The sequence below is a fragment of the Portunus trituberculatus genome, chromosome 50 (assembly GCF_017591435.1).
Source record: "Portunus trituberculatus isolate SZX2019 chromosome 50, ASM1759143v1, whole genome shotgun sequence".
Classification (NCBI taxonomy): Eukaryota; Metazoa; Arthropoda; class Malacostraca; order Decapoda; family Portunidae; genus Portunus; species Portunus trituberculatus.
In genome coordinates, this window is record NC_059304.1 from 25,799,814 (window position 1) to 25,827,769 (window position 27,956).

General features: G+C 33.4%; 1 protein-coding gene across 4 annotated transcripts in view; it reads left to right on the plus strand.

The window, feature by feature from the left end:
• Window positions 1-27,127, plus strand: part of LOC123500100 (guanine nucleotide exchange factor subunit Rich-like) — a 303,302-nt gene extending 276,175 nt beyond the window's left edge. For 3 of the 4 annotated variants that reach the window (XM_045248758.1, XM_045248759.1, XM_045248761.1), the window contains one exon: window positions 13,626-16,520. The gene's annotated coding sequence lies outside the window, so the exon portion shown is untranslated. Of the gene's footprint in view, window positions 1-13,625; window positions 16,521-26,883 lie in introns of those variants that run through there. The other variant, XR_006673172.1, reaches the window with a different exon arrangement.
• Window positions 27,128-27,956: the final 829 nt, after the last annotated feature.

Sequence of the window (27,956 nt, forward strand, 5' to 3'; positions counted from 1 at the left end):
CACATTGATATGGATGGAAAATTATTTGAGGGGGAGAGAAATAAGGACAGTAGTCAAAGATATGAGTCCAAGTGGAGAGCAGTAGAAAGCGGAGTGCCACAGGGGTCAGTATTGGGCAATACTTTTCTCATTTATATAAATGACATGCCAGAAGGAGTGAAGAGCTACATAAATCTGTTTGCAGACAATGCGAAACTGTGCAGAGTTATAAAGCAAAAAGAGGATTGTGAAATACTGCAAGAAGACCTAAATAGGATCTGGGAATGGAGTAAAAAGTGGGAGATGGAATTCAATGTGGACAAAAGCCATGTCATAGAAATGGGAAAGAGTGAAAGACGACCAGTGGGAATCTATAAGATGGGAGATGGAGTAGAACTGGAGAAAGTAAAAAAGGAAAAGGACTTAGGAGTGATGATAGAAGAAAATAATCAACTGGCAAGCCATATTGATAGAATTTTCAGAGACATATAATTTGCTAAGGAATATTGGAGTAGCATTTCACTACATGGACAAAGAAATGATGTAGAAATTGATAAGTACTATAATAAGACCCAGATTGGAATATGCAGGAGTAATGTGGACCCTTCACAAAAAGAAACACATAAGGAAGCTAGAGAGACTACAAAAAATGGCTACAAGAATGGTCCCAGAACTTGAAGGGATGACATATGAGGAGAGACTAAAGGCTATGGATCTTCCAACATTGGAGCAGAGAAGGGAGAGAGGGGATCTCATACAAGTTTATGAATTGATAAACGGAATGGACGAAGTGGACAATGAGTATCTGATCCTGAGAGAAGAATATGCCAGTTGAAGAACAAGATCACATAGTAAGAAGCTGAGGAAGGGAAGATGTGTAAGAGATATTAAAAAGTATAGTTTCCCTCAAAGATATGTTGAGACGTGGAACAGTTTGAATGAAGTAGTAGTGTCTGCAACAAGTTTGCATAGTTTTAAAGTAAGATTGGATAAGTGTAGATATGGAGACAGGGCCACACGAGCATAAAGCCCAGGCCCTGTAAAACTGCAACTAGGTAAATACACACACCACACACACACACACACACACACACACACACACACACACACACACAACACAAAACTCCATTGTGAATTGTATTCACATTGATAAAATGAACAACTGCAAAATAAAATGAATACAAACTGCAGCACTGGCGTGTTTGGTTTTGATCGGACAAGTGATTTAATGTAAACAATACATAATACATGCCATCACCCAGACTAAAACAAGAAGAGATGGACTGTTTCACTGTGTATATATATTTACCTATGATGATTTACATAGTTTTAAAGTGGTGAGTGCTCCAGCAAATTTGAATGAGTGGTGAAACAATAGTGTCTTGCAGACTCCTTGCTTCTGATGGTGTTCAGTGGTATATGGTGAATGTGTATGATGAGAATGACTTTTTTTTCTTAGAAATTTCCTTCAAATATTAGGGTGCATCTTCCAAGATGCAGCATCTTGCAAGCCGTAAAATACGGTACATCTTCCACTGGTGTTTCTGTGCAAGGCAGCGGGGTGGTGGAAGTGATTGGATATGGAGGTGTGATCAGAATATACTCAGAGAAATCGCTCGAATCGAGTTTTCGTGGCAAATTATATATATCTGAACCTCTTAACCAACTCACATCCGCAATCCTCACAATTTCAAATATATTTTAAGGGAACAACTCTCCGGACCCAATGCAGACAGGTAACTACAGAAGCAAAACATAGTTTCTACGCTTTTCACTTTATTAGTTAGATTATAACAACACCATACATGCCATACACACACACACAGGCACACACTCCAAACGACAGAGCAGGAACCACACAAAGGCCAGCCATAGCAGCCGCCAACGCATCCCACCACACACACATAGCTACCAGGCCTGGCCCTCAGTGACCACACACCCACATGCTCCCAGGAAGAGAAAAAAAAAAAATGGATAGACCGGTAAGAAATAAATTACCAAATTCAAAATATGTTGATGAGGCCCAGGAGCAAAGCCAAAGTGGCCAGTCAAAGCATGAGTCCATCTTCAACAGGGCAACAATGCAAGGTAGATTGGTAATGTTGGAGAAGAGATTTGAGGAGTTGGTGAAGGAATTAAAAGTTCAGAGGAGTGAGGAGGAGCAGGATAGAGAATTCGCAAGGCTTTGAAGGAAAGAGTTAAGAGACTGGAGGAAAATGAAAACGATTGGTGGATGAGAATGCACACTTGAGAGTGGAGGTTGAAAAATACAAGAGACGGTTGGAGGAGAAAATGAGAGAGTAGTAAAGGAGAAAGATGACTTTAAGGAAATGATTAGTGAGCAGAATGAAAGGTTTGAAAGGGAATGGGAACTGAAGAAAACACAATGGACTGAGTCGAGGGAAGCAGAGATGGTTGGATTACAAGAAATAATTAAAGATCAGTTGAAGGAAGACAAAAAGAAAGGTCCAAGGAACTGGTTAATGTAATGAAGAATAAGGAAACATTGATAAGGAAATAGCAGAAAAGAAGAAGAGTGTGTTAATATTTGGGATGAAAGAACAAAATATAACATATAAGCCTAAGAGAATTAAGGAAGAATTAAAACGGTAAGAGATCTGTTCAAAAATCTAAATGATGATGAAAAAAGACCTACAAGAAGAAGTGGAAGAGATCCATAGACTGGGTCCGTATAAGGAGGAGTGAGCAGACCGATTAAAGTAGTACTGAAGTCACAACAATCTGCGGAGGATATCCTATATAGAACATCAAAGTTAAGAGAGATAGAAGGTTGTAAAGAGGTGTTTGTGAGAAAGAATAGAAATGAGGAAGAGAGAAGATATAAGGAATTGGTGGAAGAGGCGAGAAGGAAAAATGATGAGCGGTCTGAGGAGGAAAGAAAAGTTTTTTTGGAGAGTTATAGGAGAGAGAGTCAGAAAGTGGTATGTGGAAAGAAGGAATGCGGAGAAACCCCTAGAGGGAGCAGTGGGTGGACCGTAATGTATACTAATATAGATGGGATACTGTCAAGTAGATTGGAATTGCAAGACTATATGATGGTGGAGAAGCCTGATATAGTGTGTTTGACTGAGACAAAATTGCATGAAAAACAAAGATAAATTTGGATAATAAATATAATATATGGAGAAAGGATAGAGAGTAAAGGTGGAGGAGGAGTTATGATTATGACGAAGAAATAAATAAATGTGGATAAGGTTTGGTATGGGAAGAACAACGCAGAAGTGATAAGCATAAGGATAAAAAGTGATGGAAAAGAATTAATAATCATGGTGACCTATGTACCTCCTAAAACAAATTCTTGGACATTAAGGAATACGACAATATGATCAAGGATACTTTACAGAGTTTGGAAAGTGTATTATCTGGAAAAAGAAAGGTGATACTAGTAGGAGATTTTAATTGTAAGGAGGTGGATTGGGAAAATCTAGTAAGTGGTGTTGGAGAGGAAGCATGGGAGAGAGATTTCTTAATCTAATGATGGAAAATATGATGGAACAGAGGGTGAAGGAAAATACTAGATATAGAGGAGATGATGAACCGGCTAGACTGGATTTGGTGTTAACAAGAGAAGTGTACCTATGTGGAGATATACAATACAAATGTCCTTTGGGAAAGAGTGATCATGTGGTTATGGAAATGCAGATAGCAACAACACAGCGAAGGAAGATGAGACATACAGGAGTGGTAGATTGAATTATAGAAAGATGGACACAGAAAGTTTGAAAAATTATTTCAGAAAATTAGATTGGGAGGAGATGTTACAAATCAGAGAAGTGCAAAAAAATATGAGATTTTTATGAAATATTATAAAGAAGGAGTTATGAAATTTGTACCAAAGTATAAACCGAGAGAGGAAGGAAGAAAGGATTGGTTTAATGCAACTTGTGTTAAGGCTAAGGAAAAGAGATGTGGCTTGGAAAAGATGGAAAAGAGCAGGAATATACTAAATAAGGAGAATTATAGAGTGGCGAGAAATGAGTATGTGAGGGTAAGGAGGAGGAAGAAAGAAAATTTGAAAAAGATATTGTAGACAAGAGTAAGGAACATCCAAAATTGTTTTACAGGTTCATAAATGGTAAACTTAAAAAGAGAGTCCATTGAAAGATTAAAAGGAGAGCAAGGGATAGTAGATGACCCTAAGAATATAGCGGAATTGCTAAATAATAGGTTTCAACAAGTATTTACTAAAGAAACAATGTTTGTAAAGCCTCAGAATGTACAAGGAAATGTGCACATGGATGACATTAAGATACCTAAAAGGAGTTATATAAAATGTTGGAGGAACTTAAAGATGATAAAGCGATGGGACCAGATGAAGTTTCAGGAAAATTATTGAAGGAGTGTAGAGAAGAATTGATTGATCCATTATATGATATTATAAGGTGCTCATTAGAAACAGGGAAGTACCAGTAGAGTGGAAAAGAGCTGAAGTGGTGCCCATTTATAAGGGAGGCAGTAAGGAAGAGCCTCTTAACTATAGACCTGTGTCTCTAACAAGTGTGGTCGGTAAGATTTGTGAGAGGGTGATAAAGAAATATTGGATACGGTTCCTGGAGGATCATAAGTTATTATCGGATCATCAATTTGGCTTTAGGAAAGGGAGGTCATGTGTAACAAATCTACTGAGCTTTTATTCAAGAGTGGTTGACAAAATACAAGAGAGAGAGGATGGATGGACTGTGTATATTTGGATTTAAAGAAAGCTTTTGACAAGGTACCTCACATGAGACTGTTATGGAAATTAGAGATTTATGGAGGACTGAAAGGAAAAGTGTTAAAGTGGATGGAAAACTACTTGAGATGGAGGGAGATGAGAACGGTAATAAGGGATGCAAAGTCGGACTGGTTGGTGGTGGAGAGTGGAGTCCCACAAGGCTCAGTGCTGGCACCAATACTTTTCCTTGTATATATTAATGACATGCCAGAGGAGTAAACAGTTATATTAATTTGTTTGCGGATGATGCGAAGTTGTGTAGGTGTGTGAAGAGTGAAGAAGATTGTGAAATTTTACAGGCAGATCTGGATAAGATTTGGGAGTGGAGCAAGAGGTGGGAAATGGAATTTAATCTGAGCAAAAGTCATGTGATGGAGATGGGGAAGAGTGGAAGACGGCCAAGAGGGTCATATAAGATGGGTGAAGAAGTAGTGTTGAAAAAGGTGGAAAAGGAAAAGGATTTGGGAGTGATAATACAAGACCATGGGCAGTTTGAGGCTCATATTGATAAGATGTTTGGAGAAACGTATAATTTGATAAAAATATTGGATTAGCCTTCCATTATATGGATAAAGATATGATGAAGAAATTAATTAGTACGGTAATTAGACCAAGATTGGAATATGCTGGAGTGGTTTGGTCCCCTTATAAAAAGAAGCATATAAAACACAACAACAAAACAACAAAAAAAAACACACACACACACACACACACACACACATTACCCAGTAGATATCTGAACAATTTCACTTTTTTACTCTTTTCAACATTTTCTCTCACACACAACACAAAAAAATCAAAAAATTCATATACACTCACACAGACAAACAGTGAATTACACACACACACACACACATCACACATAATACATATAAAATATACAACAGACACACAAAAGAAAAAAAAAAAAAAAAAAATAAAAAAAAAAAAAATGAAAAAAAAAAAAAAAAATAAAAAAAAAAAAAAAGTTAAAAAAAAAAAAAAAAAAAAAAAAAAAAATAAAAAAATAACAAAAAAAAAAAAAAAAAAAAAAGAAAAAAAGAAAATTAAACAAGAAAAAAATTTAAAAAAAAAAAATAATAAAAAAAAAAAAAAAAAAAAAAATCAAAAAAAAAAAAAAAAAATAAAAAAAAAAAAAATATAAAAAATAAAAAAAAAAAATATAACAAAAAATAAACACTAATAATAATAAATACAACTACTATAAACACTAACAATTTTTAGACAATTCTAAGAAAAAGAATCTTTCCTATTTAACTCCTTCTAAAAAAAAAAAAAAAAAATATTAATATATTTTAAAAATTATATATAAAAAAAAATAAAATAAAAAATTTTTACCACAAAAAAAAAATTTTTTTTTTTAAACAAAAACTTTACACAACATATTTTTTTAAAAAAAAAAAAAAAATTTGTGAATTAAAACACATTAACATCTACAAAACAAACAAAGATACATTTAAAAAATTTTTTTTTTTAAAAAAGAAAGAAAAATTTAAAAAAAAAAAAAAAAAAAAAAAAACTAGTTTTTATATTTTTTAATACTTACATTTTTACACAGAGATATACACATTTTATTTTTTTTTTACTTCTATCTATAGTGAACACAAATCTCTCTTGATCTACACTATAATTAAATTTTTTTTAAAAAAAAAAAAAAAATTTTTTTTTTAAAAAAAAAAAAAAAAGTTTTGGAAATTTAAAAAAAAAAAAAAAAAAGACATTTTTTTTTTTGACATTTTAAAAAAAAAAAATATTTAAAAAGAAAACATTTTAACAAAAATTTTTTTAAAATGAAAAAAAAATATTGAACAAAAAAAAAAAAAAACCTTTAAAAACAAAAATTTTTTTTTTCTCTTTTTTTCCAACTAAAAAAAAAATTTTTTTTTTTTTACTTTTTTTAAAAAAAAAAAAAAAAAGAAAAAAAATTTCTTTTACTTTCACTCATAAACACTCTTCTTCAAACTTCTTTATTAAAAGAAAAAAAAAAAATCAACTAAAAAAAAATTTTAAAAAAAGCTTTCTTTTTCATTTTTTTTAAAAAAAAAAAAAATTCAAAAAAAAAAAAAAAAAAAAAAATTTTTTTTTTTTTTTTAAAAAAAAAAAAAAAACAAAAATTTTTTTTTTTTTTTTTTTTTTATTTTTTTTTTAAAAAAAAAAATTTTTTTGCAAACAAAAAAAAAATAACCTTTTAAAAAAAAAAAAAATTTTTAAAAAAAAAAAAAAAAAAAAAAAAAAAAAAAATTTTTTAAAAAAAAAAAAAAAAAAAAAAATTCTAAAGAAAAAAAAAAAAAAAAAAAAGCTTTCTTAAAATTCTTTCTCTTTTTTTTTCCCCTTCCTTTTTTTTAAAAAAAAAAAAAAAAAAAAAAAAAAAAAAAAAAAAAAAAAAAAAAAAAAAAAAAAAGAAAAAAAAAAAAAAAAAAAAAAAAAAAAAAAAAAAAAAAAATTTTTTTTTTTTTAAAAAAAATAATAAAAAGAGAAAATTTTTTTTTTCTTTTTTTCTTTTCTTGTTTTTTTTTTCTTTCTATTTTTTTTTCTTTCTTTTTCACTTTCTTTTTTCTCCACCTCAAATCTCTCAACTATTCTTTTCTCCTTTCTTTTTTCTTTTTCTTTTTTTTCTCCAAAACTAAATAGGAATCTAAACAACTTTCTTTTCAAACTTTTTTTAAAAAAAATTTTTTTTTACATAACACAAAGGAGTTTTTTTTTTTTTAATTTTTCACTTTTAATTTTTTTTAAAAAAAAAAAAAATTTTTTTTTCAACAAAATTTTTTTTTTTAAAAAAAAAATTTTGAATGAAAAATTTGTGAATTTATAAATATATTTTTTTTAAAAAAAAAAAAAAAAAAAAAAAATAAAAAAACAATCTTTTTTTTTTTTTTTTAAAAAAAACAAAAAACAATAAACATTATTTTAATTTCTTCAAAAAAATTTTTTTTTTTCAACTTTCACTGTGTTTTTTTCTTTTTAAAACTTCTAAACTGTCTTCAATCTCTCTCACACCCTTTTGAGAAAGCTTTCTCACAATATCTTTTAAAATTTTTTTTTTTTCTTTTCTTCTAAAATTTTTTTTTTTTTTTTTATTTTTTTTTTTTCACAAATTATATTTTTTTTTCTTTTTTTTTTTTTCACTTTCTTTTTCTTCTTTTCTTTCACTTCAACTTCCTTCTTCTGTCTCTTCTTTCTCCTAATCAAAACCCCCCACACCCTTGAGGGCAGCCTTTTCACAACACCTCTATTTTCATGAAAACCTCACACTCTGTGAACCCCCACAAAAACACACACACACACTATCTCCATACACACACTGCACACACCCCTCCTCTTAACACTTTCACACCATATAAATAGCTGTTTATTCCTGTCTCTTAAACACTAGAATATTAAACACCTACACAAAAAAAAAAAAAAAATAGGAAAAAAAAAAAAAAAAAAAAAAAAAAAAAAAAAAAATTTTCCTTTTTTTTTTTTTTTTTTTTTTTTTTTCAAACTTTTTTTTCTTTTTTTTTTTTTTTTTTTTTTTTAAAAATTTTTTTGTTAAAATTTTTTTTTTTTTTCTTTTTTTTTTTTTTTTTTTCTTTTGTTTTTTTTTTTTTTTTTTTTTTTTTTAAAATTTTTTTTTTTCACCTTTTCAAAAAATATTTTTTTCCTTCTTTCTTTTTTTACTTTTCTTGTGTGTGTGTGTGTGTGTGTGTGTGTGTGTATTTACCTAATTGTATTTACCTAATTGTAACATACGGAAAAGAGCTATGCTCGTGTTGTCCCGCTCCATATCTATTAATGTCCAGCTTTTTCTTAAAATCATGAATATTCCTTATGCTGACCACTTCCACGCCTAAACTATTCCATGCTTCCACCCTTCTATGAGGGAAGCTATATTTTTTCACATCTCTCCTATAAGTGGCCATTTTTAGTTTTTTCCCATGCCCTCTCGACATTCTTTCATTCCACATACACAGATCTTCCCTATCCATTTTTTCCATGCCAATCATCACTCTGTATATTGCTATCAGGTCTCCCTTTCTTCTGTTTTCCAGGGTCGGAAGTTGCATTCTTTTCAGTCTGTCTTCATAAGTCAAATCTCTTAAGTCAGGCACCATTTTTGTTGCAGCCCTCTGTACTTTCTCTAGTTTCCTTATGTGTTTTTTAAGTTCGAGCCCACTGTATTGTTGCATATTCAAGCCTCGGTCTTATCATTGCAGTAATTATTTTCTTCATCATTTCTTCATCTAAATATACGAACGCCACTCTTATGTTCCTCAATAAGTTCAATACTTCTCCAATTATTTTGTTTATATGTCTCTGGCGATAGGTCATTGGTAATTGTCACCCCAAGGTCTTTTTCTTCATGACTGGTTTTATGTCTTCATTTCCTATCTTGTACATACTCCTGATTCTTCTTTCACTCTTGCCAAACTCTATTTTCTTGCATTTTGTCGTGTTGAACTCCATTTGCCATGTACAGCTCCATTTCCATATTCTGTCCAAGTCTTCCTGGAGTAGTTCGCAATCTTTGTCACATCTCACTTTTCTTAACAATTTTGCATCGCCTGCAAATAGGCTCACATAACTGGACACCCCATCCACCATGTCATTTATGTAGACCGCGAACATTACTGGTGCCAACACTGATCCCTGTGGAACTCCACTCTCCACCAAGCCCCATTCTGATGGTCTGTCCTTAATTATTGTTCTCATTTCTCTTCCTACCAAAAAGTCTTCCATCCATTTTAGTAAACTGCCATGCACTCCTCCTACCATTTCAAGTTTCCAGATCAGTCTCCGTGTGGTACCTTATCAAAGGCCTTTTTTAAATCCAGATATATTCCATCAGCCCAACCATCTCTTTCCTGTATTACATCTATCACCCTCGAATAGTAACATATCAGGTTTGTCGCATGAACGCCCTTTTCTAAAACCAAATTGACACTCACAAAGTATGTCATTTTTCTCCAAGAAGTCTGTCCATCTATTCTTCACCACCCTCTCACACATCTTAGCTACCACACTTGTAAGTGACACTGGTCTATAGTTCAATGGGTCTCTTGTTACCTGATTTATAGATTGGGACAATGTTAGCTCTTTTCCAGTCTTGGGGCACTACACCTTCCCTTAATGAGGCATCAATTACTTCACAAACTTTTTCTGCCAGTTGCTCCCTGCATTCTCTTAAAATCCATCCTGCTTTTCTCACTTCTAAACTCCCCATCATGTTCTTGATCTCCTCCACAGTTACTTGAAACTCCTTCATAATCCCTTTCTGTTCCATTACCAGTGGTTTGTCAAAAGCAGTACCCCTGCATTCTCTTAAAATCCATCCTGATACCCCATCAGGTCCCACAGCTTTTCTCACTTCTAAACTCCCCATCATATTCTTGATCTCCTCCACAGTTACTTGAAACTCCTTCATAATCCCTTTCTGTTCCATTACCAGTGGTTTGTCAAAAGCAGTCTCCTTTGTGAATACCTTCCGAAAGCATCCATTCATAGCCTCTGCCATTTCCTGGGATCTTCACTCATTTGTTAGTGTGCAGTATATATTGTGAGCTTTATTATTATTAGTCTAGGGATTGGAATAATAGCAAACACTATGTGTGGAATGCCTCCAGTATATGTAGGAGACTGCAAAGTAATGACAAAAATGCAAGAATTAAGCTGTGATTTTTTGGCTTTGACTGTCCAGCAAAATGGAATGTCTCAACAAAACGGGGCCATTGTGGCCACTGAGATATGCCATCAGTGATTTTGGATAGAAAGACATGAAGTGTCCTATATGTAAATGATAAATAAATAATAACAATCATGATAATAATAATAAATGATAGTAATATAATAATAATAATTATTATTATTATTATTATAACAAAAACAACAATAAGAAGAAAAAAACATTATACTCACTATCACAATGTCCCTTAATGTTGGAAGGGATATTACAGCAAGGTTTCTCCAGCCTCATAGGAGATGGACTCAAGACTATAGTGAAAGTATGTAATTACAGAAATTATTTAATTATATTTTTGATATTTTATCTTATTATTTTGCTTATTTTATTTATGTAATGTGTTTTATTAATATAGGCAATAACTATTTAAATATGATAATTTACATTTTTGGGGTTGTACGGGACACATATATAAAGGTCTTGGAAGGCATATCTGTTTTTCATATTCAATTTGAGGTTTATTACATGATCATTCGCTCTACAATTGTATTTTCAGGAATATAACCCAATTGTCTATCAGGGATTACCTTTAATTTCACACCATGTGTACGACCGCCGAACTGTATTGCATAGTGTACAGGTCAACCCCTTCAACACGATGATGTGTATTTTGCGTCATCGGGGTGCTCTTGACATATCCGATGATGCACATATTGCATCATGGCTGCTTTCTACTAAGATGGTGTGTTTTCTTTCCCGGATACTGTATGAGATCTCTCAGAATGTAGGTTGTACATGATATAATGGCATACTTGGCTTTCATCATTATTACAAAGGTGCATAACTCTCTTATATAAGGATAAGTATTGATGTGCCATGCTGGAAATAATTATTTTATTTTGGGATTTTTTTATGGTACCAGTAGATAAGTTTACCATAAAAATCAACATTTCCTCTTGTTTGTCATCTTCAGAAAATGGCCTTGAGAAGGCAGGCTATAATTTTTTTTATTTGTGTGGGTTTTTTTCTTATTGTACATACCTATTATGAAAAATCACTTATCATCATCATTATTTCTGTAGTGGAGAGAGAGATAGAGAGAGAGCTGTCTCTCAGTCTGTTGAGGCAGGAAATATGAGGTTGTTAAAGCAGTTCATCATAGAAGGCAGAGTGACAGCATAGACAGAATGGTTAGAGGTAAGGAAAAGGTGAAGTCTGCTGTGCGTATCACCAAGACTGTCAGGAATATGAGTAGGATGCTGCATTGATTGCTCTAGATCATGGAGGTTAGTAAAGTTAAAAGCTAGTTCACCTGGTTGGTCAGTGAAGGCTAAACTAATGGTGAACACTGAAACCTTCAAAATGGAGATCTCCGTGAAAAGAGAGTTAGGATGTAGTACTCCACTTTAGAAGTCAAAGTTTATATATATATATATATATATATATATATATATATATATATATATATATATATATATATATATATAATTAGAGTAGTTAAGTGAGAGGTATACAGCACAGATTGAGTTTAATTTAAAAATGACTAAACTAGATGGTAGAAAATTTGCAGAATTAATCGAGTAGGCACAAGAGCAAGTCATGTTGTCAGCTTTGGATTGGATTGAGAATTGAATCCAATTTATTTGATGTTTTTTGGGCCATATATGCCCATATTTTTTGCTTGCTGGTGTATTTATAGATTATGCTTCACTAGCTCATTTACTCAGTATTATGTGTATATTATATGTTTTTATGCACTCGTGGAATGGGACTACAGGAATGAATATTGCTCATTATGAGAATATACCATATTTGATGGCTCATAAGTGCACCTTTTTCTCCAAATAAAGTCTCAGGAAATGACCCTGCATCCTATGAGGCCAAGGTTCAGTATTGAAACAGTGGTTGGTGGCAACAAAGGCTCAAAAATTAAACCCCAGACATCTTTGCAGATGTAAACAAAGTGATGATAGATACAACACCTCAAAGCAACTCTTTCTTTCAAGGTACTAATATATGATAGGTTACACTTACTGGTAATTCACATAGAATGACACCAGTCAGGAAAAATTTGACAAGTGACCATGCACCATGCATTGCATGAACCAAAACAAATGCGGTTAGTGTTGGTGATCTTGCTCTTGACTCAGGAAAGCGTCCCTGCATTCTGTAGCATGATGCCAATATTACTCCTTGAGATAAGACACACTTTTATACAATTAACCCTTACAATCCCGCATTAATTCTGGTTATCCCCCCCGAGCCCGCATTTGTGAGGGAAAATTTTTTTTTTTCTAAACATTAATTAGTCTTAAGATATGCAAATTTAAGATGAAAATAAATGGGAAAAGACACCAAGAAAAATTATTTCAACACTTACAGCTAGAGAAGTGATGTGAAAGTCGAGATGTTGACGATGATCCCCTACAAAGTCACACCACCAGAGATGTGACAATACGGTGTAAATTTGATATATTATGTTAGTTTTACTTCACTTTTCACAGTTGATTTGTAATTTAGACTCACAACTCGAAGATAATTGATGGCTAGTGAAATGGCAACAGTAATGCGCCTTTTTCAATATGAAATGAGGAGGGAAAACTTATGCCGTAAATATATGTGAACAGGCATTTTGTCCACAAGCCTACATATATGTGTACGGGACAGTAAGGGTTAAAAATTGCACCTATCTTTTAACATTCTTAACTTACATGTAAAAAAAAAAATGATAAAAAAAAATCATTATTATTATCCCTGTAGTTTCTGTCTCTGACTCTCTCACAGTCACTGCCAGCACCATATGCCAGGTATGTGTTTACATCTCACAAGTCACAGCAGGATTGGTGTGTTGCCTACTAGTAAAGATCAAATCTTTTAAATGCAAAATACTGGCCATTAATAATAGTCAAATGCATGTGAGTTCAAACATCAGGTGGAATCCTTCACTTCGTATTCAGAGCTTAAATCTGGTCATTCATCTTTTTTTTCCTCCAATGTCTGTCAAAAGTGAGTGTGTCTTATGATCCCATGCATCTTCTGAGCCATCAAATACGGTACTATTCACATTGCACACTAATTTATATGTACTGCTCATGAGTCTAAACCTCATCTAACTAATCCTTTGAACTGAGATTCAAGCATATGCATATGTGTATGTTTATATTTTTATCAGGTATCAACCTGTTAATTTATTAAGTAGATTTTTTACTATTTCCTTGATCAAATTTAAAGGTACTTTTCTTTTCTCAGGTGCAACTAAACTCTATCTATGGTGTCCTGTGAGCATCCTTAAGTGTGACTATTGAAGAAATGATGATTTATTTTCCTCATTGAATATCATTTTGATGAAGATGGATCTGTACATTGAGTCAAGAATTGGGAGTCTTGCTCACAACTAACAGTAAGTTGATATGTGTGTATGAAGAGAAAAGCTTTCGTCTTGTTGAACACAGGAAAATTTTATACTAATTATGGAATCATGACAATGCATGGACTACAAACAGTTCAATTTGTGAGAAAAAATGGTGATGGACTCCATTTGTTTATTTGTTGAAAGCCACTAGTTAAACACCTGTTTTAAAGTTGGCTCAGGAATTTACATGACTGTGTGGTTGCGTGTTACCTAAGGATTATAAGCAAACAGTTGTTTTTAATATATAACAGGATAAAAAGATATAATTAATTATTTATTGGCATCAAATAATAATAATTCACTGATAATGTACAAGTTGAGTATTGCAATAGGCTTATAGACTTACAAATAGCAAAATTGAACGAAAATTATAAGATATGTTTGGGATTCTAATTTGATACTAAAAGTGAGGTTAGAAATGAGTCACTGCATAGATTGTGTAGATTGTGATGAGTAGCAAAGATGCCACACATGGCATGACTACTCATAATGCCATGATGATTTGAAGTCAATAAATTAAGTACTTTGAGGCAAAATTTACTGTTTCAACGTTTTTTATGAAGATCATATAATAATGTAGATATGAAATATTTTTGGCTGCTTATTGCTTCAGCATTCTTCATTGATGTGTGATATGCCCAGAAGGTTTTTAAAAACTATGTAAACTTTATAAGAGGATTATTTTCTTGAAGCCTACCCTGTCACTATTAGTTTATTGGTTTAATGTGCTCTGCATATACCAACTCCCTCACCTTTTGATTATCTGCGACTACTGTTTGCCTCTCCGTCCACCTTTTAATACTGGTTTGTCTTTTTATGGTTTCAATCATTTCAGCATTCAAATATTTTGTTCAACTACATTTTATTTTCATTATAAATTTGCTTTCTTCAGTGAGATGAGTGCTGGTATTGTTTACTGATGTACTACTTACAGTTGGTGAGGCTAACAGACAATAATCCTTAAAGTGTCTCCTCCATTGCTCATTGACCACTTTTTACACATAATGTAAGTTTATTCATGAGTGTAAGTAAGCAGATTCTCTGAAAATATTTTACCTTGCTTCTGTCAAGGTGAAAAATAATGGTAATTTGTTAGTTATGTATTTTATGATGTTGGTGATTTTCCATGTTCTTACTGTGAATACATAGGAGTTATGAACAGGGAGGGAGCATCAGTGGTGGTGGAGAAAGGTAATGATATGGTGCAGCCCTTCAAACCTCCAAGATGCTTTATGTGAAGGAGCTAATGTATATACTGAATTAGTATATTACTTGTTTTAATACTACAGTAAGAACTCTTTTATTGAAAAGGCAAAAGTGGTGGAATGTTTAAAAAAAGAAATAATTGAAGTGTTGCATTCTTATATTGAAACATACTGTCATTCTTCCATCCATTAATAATTAAGACACGTTTTGAAGTTTTCTTGATCTAATATTAGTAAGAGCAAAATATGAATTTATTGATTGTTGTTATAGCATAAATTTCCAAATGGTAAGTTGTAAGAAATTTTGAAAAAGTAAAGAAATTGTGTGCTAGTATAAAGATTTTTTTTTTTTTTTTTATCACATTTGAATATTAATTTTTATGTAAAAATGGAAAACAATTTTGCACTAATAAAAGAGTTTCTTCTGTACTCTCAAGTATTACAGAGGGTCCAAAGTGACTAGACTAAGTTTCTAAGAGCTTTAAAATTAGCTTTGTGGTAACACATGGAACATTGAAGCAGTTGATGTAGAGTCTGTATATGATTGTAGATATACATATTTATATGCTGTATGTATATGTTCTATGATGGTATGTGTAAGGGGCTGGAATTCAAGAATTCTAAACACTGGAAACATTGCTCTTATATGTGTGTGTGTGTGTGTGTGTATGTATGTGTGTGCTTGCTTGGTATGAGACCAGAAATTATCCATATTCCACCATGTGGTAGTAAACAACTGAATTTAACTGGTTTATAAATCACATATTTCCAAGAACAGCATGTTGTATCATGAAGCTCAAAACCTAAATATGAATGTAGCAGTCTTGCATATGCAGCATACACTGGAATCTCAGTTACCAAATTCCTCTCTTTTTTAGCTAATATGTTCTTGGGCAATTTTTTAAGCTCATAATTGCTTTGATTGCCCTACTATAATTTAATTCCTGAATAAAGTTCCTTGATTTCAAATACTAAAAGACTAAGCAAAAACTACCATGTATTATTAATGTATAGTCTCTATAAATATTTCCTTATTTTTTATGTATTGAAGCTGAGAGAGTAAAATATGTTAAATATGATTTCATTCAAAAGCCTCAATGTAAACAAACAGTTTTTGGCACTCAGTAAGAAAAACTGTGGTAACTGTTACTCTCTTCATGACCCAAAATATCATCACTACTGGACAATTACATTTTCCCAGTATCTTCTCTCAGTAGCAGGGTGTCTAAGTATTATAATCAATAGATCAGTGACAAGGAGAGTACCAGTATGGTCTAAACAATATATTTATTGAACATGTCCTATCTGGATGAATGATTACTGAGCTGGAGATGTGGAGTCGCAATGAGAATATCTGTCACTAGATGTTAAGACAGAGTGGGTGGGTGTCCATGAACAAATTTATCTATTTTACTTTGATTTCTAAAGAGAAAATGGTTTGTTTCTGAACATTTCCAGTTTTGAATGACATTCAAAATCAAATTAAATTGGAGAACCAAGGTTCAACTGTGTCTGTGTGTGTATATATATATATATATATATATATATATATATATATATATATATATATATATATATATATATATATATATATATATATATATATATATATATATATATATATATATATATAATACACACACACACACACACACACACACACACACACACACACACACACACACACACACACACACACACACACACACACACACACACTCTCTCTCTCTCTCTCTCTCTCTCTCTCTCTCTCTCTCTCTCTCTCTCTCTCTCTCTCTCTCTCTCTCTCTCAACCCTCCGCTATTGCGCCTTCTGCTATCACATTTCATTGCCATCGCGCATACTTAAAAAGCTGCACATATGTCTATGATGTGCACAAAATTACTGCTGTCACACACCTGTCATTGAAAAATTCTCATTATAAAATCACATGGTAGTTGAATTTCTCTATTTACTTTTATTGGGAAGTAGTTCTTCACAAATTTCCCCAATTTATCCATCCACTTTAGCTCCTAATTGTTCACAATGAGGTACTGTACTTGGCAGCATATAGGGCACATCTCTTTCCAGTACTTTTCCTACCCTAACTGCATGCATCATCATTTTATTGCTGGTGTTATTATCGTTACCAGTATTATCATTTTAAAAATGAATTATCGTAAGAATGAAAACCTGTGTGGCTGTGATGCATGTTTACAGACATCAGCTGATCAGTACTCTGACTCAATGTCATCTAGTGGTGAGGAGTAAGAACAAGTTCATGATCATAACAAAACACATCAATATCATCACTGTTATGGCAACAGAAGGAAAAGATTGAGCTATTCAACCTCGTACAAACTACAAGTGGTAGATTATGCCAAGGAGCATGGGAATAGAGCAGCAGCAAGGGCTTTAACCCTATAATGGAAAAATGCCCAATTTCACTCACACTAATTGTGTCATGACTCCATTTGGACCCACTGCAAAAATATTGAAAAAAAGATATATGGATCATCTTTATTGAGTTACGCTTGATCAGATTTGAAAAAGAAGACATCTTGTCAGATGATGAAAGTAAAAACATACAAATTTATGTTTTTATAAAAAAAATATGTATATATATATATATATATATATATATATATATATATATATATATATATATATATATATATATATATATATATTTAAAGTGACTGCCATATAGTGTATAAATAAGAATTCTTTGGTGAGAAAAGTAAGAAAATTGAATATTCTCTAACTAAAATGGTTGTTCTTTCTAAGAAATAGTGTGTAATTCCTAATTTGCTTCCCAATTGTGGTGCTCTGACTAAATGAAAATGAACAATTTTTGTTTCTGATTTTGATAAATAAACAGGTAAATAAACAGAACATGCATACTCACATGGTTTATCATAATAACTTTTGCTTAAACATATTACTGGAACCATTATCTCATAATAATTTATGAATTGTATGCTCTCCATCCCGATTGTGGTGCTGTGAACAAAACAAAGATGATTCCTGAAGATGCGATTTCTGTAAATAAACAAGTCAGCTGTGACTTGTTCATAGGCTTCAGTGAATGTTATTTCACCAGTGAGATCTACTGTTTCCTCAGCCAACAGCTGCTGTATTCTCTCATCAGACAATCCACAGGGATGCCATATGTCAAACTTACCTATCAAAGAAACCAGAAGAAAAAATAATCATAACTAATACATACATGTAGAACAAGAGAACAACTGTAGCAGGATTCTTATCAAATCTCAGTGAACATATGTAGCTTGAGTTAGAGGTACTACAGGCCTGTATATCACATATACAGGCCCATAAACAATGTTTTCCTCCCTATGTATGTTCATGAGATAATATTTCATAAACGGACCTTGTGGGTCAACCTAGCCTTTATGTAGGAAGGAAAGAGCATCACCAGCAAGGATCCCATCTGTCCTCCTCTAGATCCGATGACCAATAGACACTCAACTGAGACCCATGGACATTGGAGCCAGATGTGCATGAAAAATGTGCGCTTTTTCAAAACCACCAATTTGTGCTTCCATATGGAGTCACATTCTTGTTTAAGGGTTAAGGCCACCACCTACAGAAAAAATTATATGTCTAGTGACAGCAAGACCATTTGAAAAGCACAAGGAAAGATAAATGTTTACCACTTGTGTAATGTGATGCTAGATTGCTTTCAACAGTATATGCTTAGACACACTAAAATCTTTTTGTTGAAATGGGTGTTTCTTACTACCCATGTCCTTTATGGCATTAAATACACTGAATAAAATGCATTAAAATTTATGTTGCTATTATGATTCTTGATTAAAAAAATTTTCTGCTGTATTATTATTTATTTTTATACTATTATATGGCATAAAAGTTGGGCAAAAAGTGACAAAAAAATGACAGGTACATCATGCATTCCTAACTGTTGCGTATTGTGCCACCCATAGTACATTTGCTTGCATACACAAAAAAAAATTTCCATATTTTTCAAACCTCTTTTTCTTTTGATTTAGTATATATTATTTTATTCATGCTAACCAAGGATGTAATTAAAGTATGACAATCAAAGCATTTAGTTAATTGAGCTAGATTTGGCCTTATAATCGTATATTTTTAAACCTATTACATCAAAAATTAAATTTTCATTTGTTACTCATAACTCATGATATCCTTCACAGCCCTTGAGAGCCGCTATATAACTGGTTCACCCTCTATTGCATAATTTTCATTTCATTGATAGCTTATTGATTGAAAATTCATTGAAAATTTTTATAAAAGAAGTGCTTCTTGATTGCAATACATATTGCATCATGTGAAGGTGATGAACATTGGTAAAAATCTAAGGAGTAACTCAAGTCTTTCTCGAGACATTACTCTGGATGCAGAGTTGCCTACATATATGTTTTTCTTTGAACAGTACAGAGAAATCTCAGGCAATGCAACAATTCCCATGTAAATCATCAGACCTATGAATTTTTGTCATTTTCCAAGATTTCAGCCTAGATCCTTGAGTGACATGTGAAATCCCAATTTTTCTATTGAGTATACCTATTAGTTTGTGTTACAATTAGGACAAAATTTCATTTGTGTCATACCAGTCTATGGGAGATGTGAGAGTACATGGATCAGGAGTGAGTTGTTCTTTCCCTGTAAATGGAAATTACTAAAGTTTAGAATGTACTGACGCAATGTGTTGTGAGAACATGTTTGTAATAGTAGGTTGAGCCACATATGGTACACAAGGAGCGTGCTCCACTGGTGGCGCACAACGCAATAGCATAAATTCAGAAAAAGTCTATGGCCTAGTGGAACACAGGTGGGGCATGAGTTTTATTGTATTATTGGCAACTCATAAGCAGGGAGAAACTACTCATCTCCTTTCAAATCCGTGGGTAGCGCGGTACTGACACTGCGCTGAGTTGAACCAAACGCAACAGGGAAGAAGCGGCAGGAAATCCAAACACGATTAATGTGTTAATTATTATATCTCACCATATAGTTAGTAGTTTTCTCAACTGTAACAATTCTAGAAACAATATTAAATATGGTACCAAAAGCCACATTTGCCCTAAGGATCATGAATTCCCTGTCATAGATCATTTCTTCCCTCACATATTGTCTTCAGGTCTTCCCATCTTTGTTTAGTTGTTACATCTTAGATTTGCTTCTGAGTCTTTCACCCTCCTATCTCATGTGCAAATTCATCATTTGTTTTGGTCTACTTGCACTTCTTATCACCACCTCATTAAACCAAGCATTTTGTGTTATCATTCTGCCCATCTTTTTTTTTTTTCCAATGTCTACACTAGATTATAAGTATCTCACACACACACTCAGAATTTGCTTTATTCCCTAACAATTGCCATTTATTGATCTGCAAGCTTTTTGTCTCGATTTCCTGCATCTATGTACTATTCTTAATCACACTGTTGCTTCTGCTACAGGACCCTTGTTCACAAAGATTGTTAGCATTGTGCTCACAGTTCTGCTTAAAGTTGTGTTTATCTTCAAAATATTGTTGTCAGATCAAGTATAAAACTTGAACTTGGAAGCAAAAACCATATAGAGGGTACTATAAAACACTAAAATATTACTTGATTTTCATGAATATTTTTAGTGCAATGATTTTACATTTTTGTATTAAAGAAAAAAAAAAAAAAGAACTTAAGCTTCAATTTTATAAGGATTTGATTGCACGATCACAACACTTCCAGTCATTACCTTCAGTTCATTCCTGCCCTTTTTATTTAGTATGAAGAAGCGGATAACTCAAAGGGCTTTAAAAGCCAATAGTATTACAAGGAAACCACATTGTTGACAAGACTTTCCATCCTTGTTCAGTCAGTGTATGAGGGATGAAGTTGCTTGAAAAGTTTATTTAATCCTACATTCATTTAGTAACACACAAAGAAAAGCTGCATGGATCTTTTCAACCAAGAAAGTAAATGAAATGCACAACAACAATTCTTCTTTCTTCTTCTTCTTCTTCTTTTGACCCCCTTTTGCTTGTGTGTTGCTTTCACCACAATATTTGTATTTCCACCCCTCTATTGCCTGCTATAATGGATATCATATCTTTGTATTCATATACGATCATACCACAAGGATCACCTTGACTCCGTGGCACTGACTGATAGTTCAAAGATGCTCAGCTGTTCCATCTCACACTCCTCACTCCTCAGTCTGGAGCTAACCTGCACTGTGAGTGGATTGTTTCTCTGCATTTTCACATTGTATCCTATACCATGGTATCCAAACATACCTCACAAGAAAGTAATTCCAAGAAATCAAGGAAGACTGTAATCATTCAAAAGAATGTATTAATACTATATTTTTAAGGTTTCAGTAACAAAATCCCCAAAAATAGGTAGACTTTTCCCAGTGACCAGGAACATAACCCCCACATTTCCATTTTCTATGGGAAAATTTTGTTTCAATAACATGAATTTGAATAACATGACACCTCCAGGAATGCAATCCTCTCATCAACCTTTAAATGGGAACGTGACTCCACCTGGAGTCAAGAGTTAGTGGTTTCGTAAAAGTGCGCCATTTCTCATGCACACCTGGCTCTAAAGTCTATGGGTCTGAGTCTAGTGTCTGTTGGTGATCAGATCTAGAGGAGGACAGACAACCTCCTTGCCTGTAATGCTCTTTCCTTCCAAGGTAGAGGCTGTGATGCCAGGTGGACCCACAAAATCCGTTTATGAAATATTAACTCATGAAAATACGTAGAGGAGAAAACATTGTTTATAGGCCTGCATATGTGATATACAAGACTGTAGTACCTCTAACTCACTATGTTCACTGGGATTTGATAAGAGTCCTGCTACAGTTGTTCTCTTGTTCTACATGTGTGTAATAGTTTTTAGTACTTTTCTTCTGGTTTCTTTGATAGGTAAATTTGACAAGTCACATCCCTGTGGATTGTCTGATGAGAGAATACAGCAGCTGTTGGCTGAGGAAACAGTAGATCTCACTGGTGAAATAACATTCACCAAAGCCTATGAACAAGTCACAGCTGACTTGGTTATTTATAGAAAATCACATTTTGAGGAATCATGTTTGGTTTGTTTACAGCACCACAATCGGGATGGAGAGCATACAATTTAAAAATTATTTTGAAATAATGGTTTTAGTAATATGCTCAAGGAAAATTTATCATGATAAACCATGTTGTGAGTATGCATGTTCTGTTTATTTGTTTATTTACCTGTTTATTTATCAAAATCAGGAACAAAAATTGTTCATTTCCATTTAGTCAGAGCACCAAAATTGGGAAGCAAATTAGGAATTACACAATATTTCTTTGAAAGAACACCCTTTTTAGTTAGAGAATATTCAATTTTCTTACTTTTTATTTCCAAAGAATTTTTATTTATACACTATATGGCAGTGACTATTTTCAATATTTGTTTTTTTAATAAATCATGAAAATTAAATATAAACATAATTTTGTATGTTTTTACTTTATCGTCCAACAAGATGTTTACTTTTTCAAATCTAATCAAGTGTAACTCAATAAAGATGATCCATATATATTTTTTTTCAATATTTTTGCAGTGGGTCCAAATGGAGTCATGACACAATTAGTGTGTGAAATTGGGCATTTCCATTAGGGTTAATTGAGAGTTGACTGTGTGTATATATATATATATATATATATATATATATATATATATATATATATATATATATATATATATATATATATATATACACACACACACACACACCTAAACCTCCGTTATTGCGCCATTCTGTTATCGCGTTTAGACGTTATCGCGCACTTTTGAAAATCTGCAAAATTCAGTTTTAGCGCATCTGGAAAGTTGTTATTGCATATCCGTAGTAGTAGAAGTAGTAGTAGTAGTAGTAGTAGTAGTAGTAGTAGTACTACCCATATCCCAACCACACACTGACGAATGTTTAGATAGGGGGAGGTGGAGGGGGAGAAAGATGATGATCATGAGGAAGAGGAGGATCCAGCAGCCAATCATCACTGTGTATTCATGTCATGTGATTTGAATAAGGGAACTGATTAGTTCCAGTCACTCTGCTCACCACCACCACCACGTGGTATTCTGTTGTTCAGAGCTGGTTTTCATTTATTTCAGACTGTCAAATGTTAATAAGCTACTCTAGTATTAATGGTATTAAATATAGGGTAACAGGAAAATTTTTGGGTTGAGGCACCAATTTATTTATTTCCTATTTATTCTTCACTTCCATTATCACGTTTTCCGCTATTGCGCGGTTTTTTAGGCACCAATTTCGCTCGATAACGGAGGGTTAGGTGTGTGTGTGTGTGTGTGTGTATATATATATATATATATATATATATATATATATATATATATATATATATATATATATATATATATATATATATATATATATATATATATATATATATATATATATATATATATATATATATATATATATATACAGGCAACCCCCGTTTAACGAAGGTTCACACAACGAAATTTCGCTATAACGAAGGTTTCATTTTACTACCATCTGCTCGTCTAACAAACACCAAACTCGCTTTAACGAAGTTTTATCTAGGTAATTTTTTTTCAAATTTGAAAGCCCCACTGTATCATGCAAGCTGACAGGCTTTTGAATACATCAGGAGCTGCTGGTACTAAGGCCTGCCTCAGGAGAAATCCTGAGACACCTGTAGAATAAAGATCAAGATCAAGCCTCTCATGGACAACACAGGCTCTGCCGATACAAAGGCCTGACTCAGAAGAAATTCTGTGTCACCTTTAGCATCAAGATCAAGATCAAGATCACACGTACCCCACACTGCCCAGTCATAACATAACAGCATCACCAGCAGCTCATCTTCCTTAGTTCAACTTACCACCAAAACCCCCTGCAATGTGGCCTAACGTTCCTAAGAAGATCAGGAAGTGTCTTACTCTCGAAGTGAAGCTGGGTATTATTCACAGACAAGAGAGAGGCCAGAAAACTAATAACATTGCTTCCCACCATGGCTTGACTCCATCTACTGTCTACTATTTTCAAGTCAAGAAACTCTATTAAGAAGGCTAGTGAGACCTCATCTTCCTTGCAAGCTAAAAGAACCACCAGAACTCGTGACTCTACAATGGATAAAATGGAAAGCCTTGTGGAAATATAGTACATAAGTTTTGTATGCAGTACCATGATGCGCACTTTGTTTACATTCCACAGGTTGCCGGTTAGTGTATTTCCCGTTTCACTCTCCCTCCCTTCAAAAAGTTAAGATCATCAACATTATAAAGTTACGTACATACATACATTAGTGTACATTATAATGAAGTTTAAATCAGGGGTTAAACTTGTTATAATCGGTTCGCTTAACGAAGTTTCGCTTAACGAAGTGTTTTTTAGGAACGTAACCCCTTCGTTAAACGGGGGTTGCCTGTATATATATATATATATATATATATATATATATATATATATATATATATATATATATATATAGTGGAATCTCTAACAGTGTACATTTTGTTCAGGAGGCAGTACCCCAGTGGATAAGGTGGTGAGCGTGGGATCAGGTAGATATCCACGCGAAGGTTCAAATCCCACCACGTATCACTTTGATACTTCACCATTTGTCGAATGGTTTAAAGTTACCTACATGTCACCATGACACCCAAATGTGCTTTGGTGATGATATTGGCCCTATTATGGGTACCACTATAAATGAAATTGCCTGCACCACTAATGGGTGGAAGCTTGACAGCACTGCCAATACTCTTCAAGTTACCTTCAACAGGTGCTATAAGCAAGGACATAAAAAAAAATCATGTTCATTTTATGCAATTTTCACATTATGTTATCCCTTCAGGAATATATCCCTCACCATCAGCCATCACCGATTGGCGGAGCTAACCCGTACTGTGAGTGAATTGTTTTTCTGCATTTTCACTTTGTGTCTAATACTATGGCATCCAAGAGTGATGTGGTAAGGCTTGTAAAAAGCTAATAGAAATGTTTTTATGAACCTAAATGTGTATATGAGATAGTAACACTTTCTCGGGAGATGGTTTTACTGGGAACCTGCTAGCAACCTCATTACCCTGGTAACAGTATTTCCTTTTGTGTTCATGGATACCATTTCTTGGGTGGAAGTTGCTCTGCTCACTGTTAAGTTTCTTGGATCATAGCCCAGTGCGGTTCCCACCAGAAGCACTGTGGGTGCATGTGACGTCATTGAGTCAAGTTAACCTGTGTTAAAACAAATAAATTGCATCATTTGATCATATCTCCTTCACCCTTAAACGCAAATGCCTAATTTCACTCACACTAATTGTATCCTGATTCCATTTAGACTCACTGCAAAAATATTGAAAAAAAATAAATAAATAAAAATAAATATATATATATATATATATATATATATATATATATATATATATATATATATATATATATATACTGACCGAAACAACAGACCTCCCATCAATGGATTTCGAAGCTACGGACAAATTCTGAGTCCGGTTTAATCACGGACGAATATTAAAATGCGCGCGATTGTCTGTTCCCGGCAAATTATTGTCCGGTAGGTGGCGGGTCGGTCACGTCATCAGCTGTTGGCCACCATGTTTAATCTTCAGTCCGTGCGTTTTCAACCAACAGCGAACATTGTCCAGTGCTTACCACGGCTTTTTTATGCATTTGTACCCTTCCCAAGAGTGCTTAACCTATCCAAAATGCCTCCTAAACCTAATAAACCAGTGAAGCGTAATTGAAAGGCTCTTCCAGTGGCTGCTAAGCTTGAACTAATACGAAAATTAGAAAATTTTACGTATTTTACATACATTTTATAGTTTTTTACGTACTTTTGCAAAGAACAGACTTTTGCAATCTACGGACAGGGTCGTGCACGCATTTGTCCATTGTTTCAAGGGTCGAGTGTATATATATATATATATATATATATATATATATATATATATATATATATATATATATATATATATATATATATATATATATATATATATATATATATATATATATATATATATATATATAGGTAACTACAGGTAACTCGCGTGTTTGATTTACGCGTTTTTGTTATAATGCGACCAAAAAAATATTATAATTAATTCAATTTGCGCAATCGGTTTGCTTATACAGGCAACCTCCTCTTAACGAAGGGGTTACGTTCTTAAAAAAACCTTCGTTAAGCGAAACTTCGTTAAGCGAACCGATTATAACAAGTTTAACCCCTGACTTGAACTTCCATTGAGAGTAAACAAAGTGAGAGTGCATCATAGTACAGTGAAAGGTTTAATGAAAGTAAAGATTATGAAGTTGAACATTTAGGCAGTTCAATTTAAGTCATTATAATGTACACTAATGTATGTACATACATAACTTTATAATGTTGATGGTCTTAAATTTATGAAGGGAGGGAGAGTGAAACGGGAAAGACACTAACCGGCAACCTGTGGAATGTAACAAAAGGTGCATCATTGTATCACATACAAAACTTATGTACCACATTTCCCCAAGGCTTTCCATTTTATCCATTGTAATCACGATTTCAGGTGGTTCTTTTAGCTTGCAAGGAAGATATGGTCTCACCAGCCTTCTTAATAGAGTCTGCTGACTTGAAAATAGTAGAGACAGTAGATGGAGTCAAGATAGTGGCAAGGAATGCTACAGTAAAAGTCCTTAAATCCGGAACCTTATAATCCGGAAATCCTTATAATCCAGAAAATTTGAAAGGCTGAGTTAAATATGTAAAAAGTAAGAAATAATAAAAATAAATATATAATAATAATAGCCGAAACCAAACATGTCATCACCGACATTGAGTTTTAACACAAACTCGTAAGAGAATAATATTTGGAGGTATTATAAGTGGTGTTTTATGTTTCTGTAGGTGATGTGCGTGCGTGCGTGCGTGCATGTGTGTGTGTGTGTTGCGGAGTCCTGTTATCTGCATGGGTGGTCCAGCTGGTGTACGCTTGACGCCGGTGACGTGATTGGCTGGCGTATGATGTTGGAGGCCTTCCTTTCTTTTCGTTTCCCTTTATCAGACATCAGTAAATGTTTTATGTTATGAAATGTGTTTTGTATTATACTTAAAATTATTTTATAAAGTGTGACATAAGTATTGTGGACTGTATACATATTATGTGGGGTATAGGAAGATAATGAGGCATCTATCAGCTCACAACCTTCTCTCTGATTGCCAGTATGGTTTCCGTAAAGGCAGATCTACTGGTGATCTTCTTACTTTCCTAACTGAATCTTGGTCATCCTCTTTTAGGGACTTCGGTGAAACCTTTGCTGTCGGCCTTGACATATCGAAAGCCTTCAATAGAGTCTGGCACAAATCTTTAATTTCTAAACTACCCTCCTACGGATTCTATCCTTCTCTCTGTACCTTCATCTCCAGTTTCCTTTCCGATCGTTCTATTGCTGCTGTAGTAGACGGTCACTGTTCTTCCCTAAAACTATCAACAGTGGTGTTCCACAGGGTTCTGTCCTATCACCCACTCTCTTTCTATTATTCATCAATGATCTCCTAAATCTGACTCAATGCCCTATCCACTCCTATGCTGATGATACCACCTTGCATTATTCAACAGCGTTCAACAGACGCCCAACCCAACAACAATTAAATGACTCAAGGCGAGATGCTATAGGACGCCTAACTTCTGATCTTTCACTTGTTTCTGATTGGGGCAGAGAAAACCTGGTTTTGTTCAATGCCTCAAAACTCAATTTCTACAACTATCTACTCGACATAACCTTCCAGACAACTATCCTCTCTTCTTCAATAACACTCAACTTCCCTCTCCTCTACATTAAACACACTCGGTCTATCCTTCACTAAAAATCTAAACTGGAAATTTCACATCTCTACTCTTGCTAAATCAGCTTCCAAGAAGTTAGGTGTCCTGTGGCGTCTTCGTCCATTTTCTCTCCTCCCAGCTGCTTGCTCTGTAC